Source organism: Triticum dicoccoides, chromosome 5A (genome assembly GCF_002162155.2).
Source record: "Triticum dicoccoides isolate Atlit2015 ecotype Zavitan chromosome 5A, WEW_v2.0, whole genome shotgun sequence".
NCBI classification, from domain to species: domain Eukaryota; kingdom Viridiplantae; phylum Streptophyta; class Magnoliopsida; order Poales; family Poaceae; genus Triticum; species Triticum dicoccoides.
Window position 1 is genome coordinate 633,168,876 of NC_041388.1, and position 9,398 is coordinate 633,178,273.

Below are 9,398 nucleotides of genomic sequence, written 5' to 3' on the forward strand. Positions count from 1 at the left end.
TGAACTAACAGTTCACCGCACAAAAGGATAGCAGAAATGGTCTTTGCAACTAATCAAACACGCCTGGCGAGGGTTATTATAAACTCCTCTCGCCGACATACAAAACGCACCCAAAACACTTCGGTGTGGATACGGCCAAAGCATCATTTTGTATTCAGCAAATTCTTGATACCCCAAAAGGGCACCCCACTCCCCACATGACAGTTGATACAATGAAGAGAAGCGCCCCGGTGCCAATGGCGTATTTCAGACCCAGGTTCATGAGCAAGTTTACAAGCAACCCTGCGAGGACGACTCCCACCAAGTTCGCCAACAAGCCTGACCAGAACGGCATGCCAAGGACAGACGCGATGATGGCGCCAGTCCATGCTCCGGTGCCTGGGAATGGGACGTCGACAAACAGCATCAGCCCGAGCCACTGGAAGTCTGGAACTCCTTGGCGGGTGCAGCCTCCCGTCACTCCCACTCGAAGAGGAGGTCCATCATCCAGGCCGCCCAAGCGCTTCTTTGCGAGAGGAAAGTTGCGAGTTTCTTCAGGCAGAGGATGATGACAGGCACCATGTTCCTGGAGAAACGGAGAGTAGATATCAAGTTCTGTGCATATATAGCATGAAACATTTTCTCAAGAGAGATGACATGTTGCTGACACTAGAGCGACAACCCGCAATTTACATTTTAGTCAGGTCATTGTAAAATGACAGTAAAACATCATCATGGCCCTATATATCAATCACCAGGATAAAAAACCACTAACATCAATGCTGAATAGTACTTGGCTCCCACATCACCTTCTTCCTGCCCACCCCCACCTCTCTCCCTCTCTCCCTCTTCTCTTCAGTCTTCTGCACACTACAGAAATGGAAGTGCAGATTTTCTTCGAATGTTGATGTATTGGGATTCTTCTGTTGGGATGCGTCTTCTCTCGTGACGTTTGGGCAGCGGTTCTGACGGCACGGGGGAAGATAGACTGGATGCCTGACCTGAATACAGACTTTGTTGACTAGTGGAGCTCGTGAGCGACCGAGGGGCGGAGTGCCAGGGATACCTCGTGTTCTGGACTATATGGAAAACACTGGAATGACATAGTCTTCAACAACGCGGCTCCGTTCACGCATGTGGTTCTCCAAAAGGTTTGCGACGAGGCGAGGGACTGGAAGTCGGCAAAGCTACTGAGTTTTGCTCTTCCGATGGAGTTAGATGTGGGACGGGTTGTTAGTGAGTAGTTAATTCGGGAACCTTGGGCCTCCGGCTGGCTGGAGGTGTTGTAACTGGTTTCCGGTGTTGTAGTGGCCACTTTGCCTTTGCTTCTTCTATGATACTGATGCATCCGCTGGGATGTATCCTTGAAAAAAAATGATTGGAATTCTGCAGGAGGTTGTCAAAGACGTTTCAAATAGAGGCGACACTGACCTTTGTAGTAGTGAAAGGCGGGCAGCAGTTGAGTCGGGTAGTTGGGGCTAAGAGGGAAGAGCTTGAGAGGAAGATCAACACGTTCATCTCATCCTCTTCAAAACTGAATACCTGTACTCCAATACTAGTACCACTTCCTAGTTTCTCACAGTGGAAGGGGGCTCCTATGGCTTGTCCATATAGTACTGCCAATTCTCCTGAAAATGCTACCAGTGTGGTGCATTCATCTTATTGATGTCAATTCAAAAGAGGAAACAAGTCGCTGATATAAGTTGTACTACATTCATGCAATCCCCGCACATTGCTTCCAACCAAGAATTAATCGCATGCACGGATCTATAATAGATTAATGGTCCCCAGAATTCCTCAAACGAGCAAATCAAAAGGAGAGGGGGTGGGATCGTCTCACTGCTATTCAGAGGTGATAAGCAAAGTCGGTGAGAAGGAGGCAACGTAGAGCTCTAACTGGTAGGCGTGCTGTGCGGCCAACTTCAATACCGAGTCACCGACACAACATAGAGAATCAGTGGGCTTTGTGTGCTGGACGGAGAGCGAAAAGGAGAGCCAGCGCAACCAGGCTGGTAAAGACGTGCAAGATGTTCGAGCGCCTTTTCCTGGAGCGCATAAGCCAGCGGCTCTCAGATAGTTGAGGTGTGAGTGGCACAGGAGGGAAAAGAAGGAGGAAGAAGGTGAAATACCACCGGCATGTGCAAAACCAAGATGAGGTGCATGCCACTCGAGCAAAACCATCAACCACGCCATTAAAGTCGTTGCCGAAACCAGGCGGGGAGTAATGTGCCATGTGGTCCTCTGTCTCCGGCTGTTGCTGGTTATGTCGCCTATGGTTGCTGCTTCTGGTCGGTGGATGGTCAATACAATCTTCTTGTTTGTTCACCGCATTGTTTTCTTCAATGGAATATAAAGCTCCTTAACTGAAACATGAGAGAGTTGAACAACCCGGCCTGGAGGAGGCCGGTAGGTCGCTACAGAAATTTTTCTCAGCTTAACCAGTGCAACATTGTATGTCTTCAAGAAACTAAATCGGCTGATGTTGATAAAAGTATTGTGGCTGATGTCCTGGGCAGCAGATTTTCTGAAGACTTCCTCAGAGCTACTAATGGTACAAGAGGTCGGATCCTGGTTGCCAGTACAGATGATTTTGCTATTTCCTTTGACTATAATGCCTCAGGCTCTCACTTTATTACTGGTACTATTACTGATCTGACCAAATAATGCTGCTGTGTATGGGCCTCCGGAGGACAGTGATAAGACTGTTTTTCTCAACGAGCTTAAGAGCATAAAGAATATTGTGTTGCCTGATTGGATGATTCTTGGGCACTTTAATCTCATTTGCCATGTCAGCGACAATAGCAACGCCAACATTAATCTCAGAATGATGGCCGTTTTAGAAACATGATTGAGGATCTTGAGCTCCAGGAAATTGCTCTTAATGGAAGAAGGTTCACCTGGTCTAAGGAGAGAGAGAGAGAGAGAGAGCTCGGTTCATTTCAAGATCGATCGTGTTAATCTTGGGAGCCGAGCCACTTGTAATATCAGTTGTCTCTGGCCTCAACTGTCATTTCGCATCACTGCCCAATGATCCCCCAGAAGATGCATGTCAAGCACTATAAAGAGTTCAGATTAGAGGCTTGTTGGCTAAGGATGGAGGGATTCAGAGAGAAGGTGCTTGAGGCTAGGCTAAACCTGTTCGCTCGAAGGATGCTGTAAAGATTCTGCACATCAAGCTGTCAAGAACCGATCATGCTCTGAAGTTGTGATATACAAGATTAAAGAAGGACGTGAGATTCAGAAAGGAAGTAGCCACTGAGGTGATTTTCCAGTTGGACCTTGATCAGGAGGAACGTGAGCTATTCGCTAAGGAATGAAACCTTTGTTTTCTCTTGAAATCGCGCTTGACAATGAGATGGCATCAGAAATCTTGTATTATGTGGATCAAGTCTGCAGATGCAAACACAAAAGCTTTTCACGTTAAAGTGAATGACCCAGAGGAGGAAGAATCGCATTCCTGTTCTGAAAATTTTGAGGGGTGAAGAGACGTCTGACCATGATGCTAAAGCTCAGGTGCTGCTGCATCACTTCAATTCCCTGCTCGGGGAGGCTTGCCAGGGATGGATTTATTGGGGCTTTTGACAAAACCTGTGGGGATATCGTGTGCTCGGACCTTCTGGTTGCCCTAAATCAAATGCATGAGTTGAGAGGTGATCATTGGCACCTGCTTAAGTGCTGAATACTACCAATATTGTTCTCATTCCAAAAAAGATGCGACTTCTTCACCTCTTGCTTCCAGCCTGTGAGTCATACGCATAGTATTGCTAAGATATTATGGAAGTTCATTGCTTCTCGCCTTGCCCTGGAGCTGCATACCCTGATCTCTGAGAGCCAAATCGGCTTCATTAAGAAAAGGTCGATCCAGGATAACTCTGTTTGTGAAGAACATTATGAATGAAGCTCACTTGAAGAAAATACCTCTACTTATCGTCAAACTGGACTTTGCTAAGGCGTTTGATTTTTCTGCTTGAGGCAGGGTTATTGTTTCAGTGCTCGTTGGAGGGGTCATTTTACGTTGACCCTGAGTCCTTCGTCCTCAAGAGTTCTGCTCAATGGGAAGCCTGGTGGCACTTTTATTCATAGGGGAGGGTTGAGACAGGAGACCCGCTTGCCCCAATGCTCTTCATTTTGGCTCTGGAACCTTTACAGTGCATTCTGACCAAAGCTACTGGTCATGGCCTCTTATCCCCTGTCACGCAAAGAGCTGAGAAGATGAGAACAGTTTTTATGTGGATGACATCACTCTCTTCTTGAACTCTATCAATGGAGGAGCTTGCTGTGGCCTCGGGCCTCCTTCATTTTTTCGGCAATGCTCTGGTCTTCAGGTGAATCTCAACAAGTGTGTGGCCTATCCTATTCGCTATGACCACCTGGATCTACAGGATCTTTTATCTGCTTTTGGTGGTTTGCCGGGGTCGTTGACATGCAACTATTTAGGGCTTCCTCTCAGCACCAGGACCCGTAGAAGAATTAAATGCCAACCTTTTTTTGACAGAATTGCTGGGAGGTTGAAGTCATGGAAGGTAAAATTCATGTCCGGAAAGGGGCATCTAATGCTTATCAATTCTGTGCTGACTGCGCTCACAACCTATTTCTTCACTGCTTTTCCACCATCCAAGTGGATTATCAAAAAGATAGACAAGACCAGGACAAGTTTTCTCTGGTGTGGATAAGAGGCGCATGGGGGCAAGCGTTTAGTAAGCTGGGTGAAAATCTGCTCGTCTAAACACTGTTAGGGATTAGGAGTAAAAGATTTGGAGCACTTTAACAGGGCATTGCGGTTAAGATGGCTATGGTTCAACTGGGACAATGTGCACAGACTTTGGAAAGGGCTGCCTGTTCCTTGCAATGCGACCGATCAGCAGCTCTTTGCGACCTGCACTTCGATTCATATTGAGAATGGGGAAAAGGCGAGCCTCATTCTGGTTCAACGGTTTGCTTGATGGAGTCCCTCAGAAAGATATGGCGTCCAGCTTATACCGGTTGTCCTATAGGAAAATAATCTCTTTTGTGATGGGATCGGGGGCAGGCAGGGGAGTGGATGAAGGGCCTTCAAAGGATTAACTTGGAGGAGGAAATTGACATATTCTTGCATATTTGGTGTAATGTGAGGGGGTCAGCTATCTGAAAACCAAGACTACATATCTTACAAGCTCACAGCCTGCAACTCTTACTTGGCGGTGTCTACGTATGATTAGCAGTTCTTCGACAAAATTCATTGTAACGACCTCCTGAAGATTTGGAGTGTTGGAGCTGTAGAAGAAGTGCATATTTTTTTCTCTGGCTTCTCCTGCAGAACAGAATCTGGACTGCGGGCAGGCTGCATTCGAGAGGATGGCCGCACAATGATGCGTGACCAGGTGGTTGAGTCGGTGAACCATCTAATGTTGCGATGTTCTATTGCTCGGTTTGCCTTCACCTCTCATCCTAGACCTTTTGTCATTGCCCTGAGATCTTCTGTCACTGCCGGTGGAGAAAACCTTCACATGGAGTCAGAAATCCGCAATGCCAGAAGATGGAGTCCATGGCTATTTATGTAGTCACCTGTGGTAGGAGCAGCCGTGGGATTTTCCAGAATGCCCAGGCCTCCTCTGATGAAGGCATGTCTTTAGTGAGTGCTGAGTGCTGACCTTCAGTGTATAGGCCAGGTTGATCGAGAGTAGTGGCATGTATTTTTCTTTGGTTTTCTACTAGTAGTTGGTTTCGAGCTGTGTACAAACTTCCCCTATTTTAAATGCAAACTAAGAATGGTAAGTCTGAAGTGAATTTTAGTCAGTGCAGCACCAGCAATTCATCGAACATTTGGCGGGTAAACACCAGATCTCACATTATCAAAGGAACAAGAGAGATGAAAAAATACCCCAAAACTGCTAGGCCGGTGAGTCGGACCGGATGGAGTTGCATCCAGTAGCCAGACGGAATAGCTCCCCGCAGCTCGAGCACCGACAACGTGGCAAGCCTGAATACGACGGCGACATCGGGCCAGCCGAGGCTCCGCAGCGATGCCGCCACCCGCAGCCCGAACCCGGACGCCTTGATGGAGTCCTCGGCCGCCGCGGCAGCCGAGCAGGGCGGCGGAGGCGCGGAGCCCAGGAACCCGCCCAGCGCCGGTCGCCCCCAAGCGCGCTCCAGTTGCGGGGCGCCTGGCCCGGCTCCTCACCCCCGCCTCGCGTCGGCGCCGCCGCGCACGCGGCTCTGGCGACGGGAGCGAGAGCTTTGCGGGGAGGCGGCGGGATTCCGGGAGGAGCAAAGGCTGGATCCCTCGGGCGGAGCGCGGGCGGTGGAGCCGCGAGAAGAGGCCTCCGTCTCCAAAATGTCAGCGGGAGAGGCGAGCGCGTGGCGGCGAGAAGTGCGGCCGCCATGGGCCCATGGCTGTCTGGATCAAGGACAGAGGTGCCGTCGCGGCCGTGGTGCTCTGCGAATTTGGGTCGGTACGGACGGTGGTTACGAGGAGACGAGGGCTCGTCGGAGTTGGTCTCCTGTAACTGTTCAACGAGCCACACGTATGTCCAGTTTTTCTCTGGTTCAACTGTTCATTACCTATCACGAAAAAAATAGCATATGCTATAGCATTTTGAACAACGCCTCGCCAAATAAACCAGTCTAGTTCACTTTTGGTTTTCTAGTGTGTTTATACCGCTGAAAAAACAGCACACTATAGCACCGCTAATTGCCAGCTATACCATCCTGAGCAATTCCTCGCCAAATAAATCAGTGTATAATAGATTTTGTAGTGTGTTTAGATCACTGAAAAAATAGCACGCTATGGCACCACTAATAGCAATCTATAGCGTTATGAGCAATTTCTCATTAAATAAATCGGTGTATAATGTCTGGCTAATAGTGTATTTTAAAGGCGGCGCTATAGCACACTAATTTTTTCATTGGTTTAGACTAGACTAGATGTTTCTCATGGACTCCCGAAACTGCACGGGTCCCACCCTATCACTTTATCCTCTCGCATCAATCTGGCGCAACCGCATCTTCTTCTCTTCTTCCTCCTCCGGTTCAAATCCACCCTTCCTTTGGGAGTCGGGTCCAGTGCGACAGGGCAGGGCTAAAGTGGCAGGACACGACGTGCGAGTCGAGCAGTTCGATGATTGGCGGAAACATCGGGTGCCTTGTATTGGTTGATGGAGGCGCCATGGAAGATGGCCTCGAACGTCAAGGGTCTCCTTGTCCACCGCCCCGCTGACGCCAGCGCCGCCTGTGGTCAACAGCTCCCAGTAGATGAAGTGGTGCCCGGGGGATGCTCTTGGTGCAGACCTGGATGGTGTACTTCGTGGAGTGAATAGCATAAAACTACCACTTTTTGCCCTATGGTTCCAAAAGACTACCAGATGTTTCTTTGTGAATGATAACTACCCAAATATGTGTCAGCTGTTTCAAAAAACCCAAATAGCACGTGGTTAACATTTAATCGGGTTTATGACAGCTGGGGTCCGCTCCTAAACAAACCGTTTGTTTGACTGTTTAGTTGCCGTTAGCTTACATGTGGGACCTACATGCAAGATACCTAACATGGAAAGTGATAGTTTCATGCTACGCAGGCTAGTGGTTGATTTGGCGGCGGCTTTGCACGGGAGAGTGGGATGGTCGGATGGATAGATGGAATGGATGCGCGGGAGAGTGGGATGGTCGGATGGATGGATGGAATGGATGCGCAGGTGGCGGGGGAAGATTCGTCTGTCAATGGAAATCAAGGCGCGCGTGTGGGAATTGTGATGGGCAAGCGAGTCGGTCGATCGTTGTAGGCAGATTTGGTTGTGTGTAACAATAACACGGTGGGACATATAACAGCCGGCGGCACGTACACGCGTACCGCTTGCACGTCTGTGGCACATGCACCGCACCTGCTACCTAGGCGGATCGATGGCATGACTCGAAGGTTCAAAATGGCTCTGGCAAAAGCAGCAAATCGGAAAGGACTGGACGAATACTGGTCGGCGTCCCATGTACTCTAGTACTGGAGAACGAGGGAGAAAGAGGATAAGGAAGGAAGGTACGGGCACGTGTCTTCACGGCCAAGAAAGACACACCGCAACAAGGGGAGGAAGGGAGGCGGGAATCACAGTACTGCACAGAGGGAAAGGAGAGCAGAAATGTCTCTGCAACTAATTAGACATGGCTCTCAACGGATATTATAACTCCTGGAACCACATAGAAGATGCACCCAAAAAACATTTTAAACCGGACTCCGCCAAAATGCTTAAAATGACTTGTTGAGGGACAGCCATATGTACTACCTACTGTCGTTACAAACTGAAGGGATTCACTGAATGGGACGTGCGTCCATAGCCACGGCTAGGAAATGTCACGACACCTACGAGCCGGTGGGAGGGGGGAGGACCGGAGGAGGAGCCGGGTGTAAGCAACTCGCTAGATCGGGAAGGAATTTAGGGATTCGATTTCGAATTGGGGAAAAGTTCGGTAGCTAGCCACCCAACCACCCTCACAGCTATCCGATTACACCGGCCGAAGCCGTCATTCCAATCCTAGCCAACTATTACAGGAAGAGATCGATCTCTATTTAAACCAGTTACCGTTGGCTCGATTAACGGGCCAGGCTGTAGTCGTCGAGCCAACGCGGTGGGTTGGTCGCTCGCTTGGGCCGCTGGGCCGGCCCATCTCCTTGATTGAATTCCATCGCGCCATCTTCTGTTGCCGGATCCGCTACAGTCTGTTGTTTGGCAATAACTCGTCTCGACTGAACCAGTGGTTCAGTCCTTGTCTTGGCGATGCTGACATCCCCCTCTCCTTGTGAACTGGCTTGTCCCCAAGCCGGAGCTTGGGGAAACTCCTGCTTCAACGAATCCAGATCCTCCCAAGTAGCAGTGGCTGGTGTACCGCAACTCCAGAGAATTAAACCCTGCATCACTGTCTTGCGGCCCGACTGACGAACGCGACGATCCAGAACCTGAACAAGCACTTGCAGACTGGCGGTAGGAGAGGGTAACTGTGTTTGCACCCGAGTCGTTGGCGGAATGAACTTCTTGAGCTGAGACACATGAAACACTGGGTGGATGCGACTATCAGGAGGCAACTCCAGTCGGTATGCAACTTCTCCAATTTTGTCGAGTATCTTGTAACGACCAGAGTACTTGAATGAAAGTTTGTGGTTGGCTCTTCAGACAACTGATGATTGCACGTATGGTTGCAGTTTGAGGAACACGAGATCGTTGACAGCAAAAACTCGTTCAGTTCGTTTCTTGTCTGCTTGATGCTTCATTCTCTGCTGAACACGCAACAAGTGCTGTTTCACCGATGCGATCATCAACTGTCGGGAGTCCAGCCACGATTGGACATCGACGGGAGCAATTGTATCAGAAGCAGATATTCCAAAGAACCGCGGAGTCTGCCCATAAATGATTTCAAAAGGCGTTTTGTTCAGTGCCGAATGCCAGTTGGTATTGTACCAG

At 49.2% G+C, this 9,398-nt stretch overlaps 1 pseudogene; it reads right to left on the reverse strand.

The window, feature by feature from the left end:
* LOC119303610 lies at positions 1-6,504 on the reverse strand (annotated as a pseudogene).
* Positions 6,505-9,398: the final 2,894 nt, after the last annotated feature.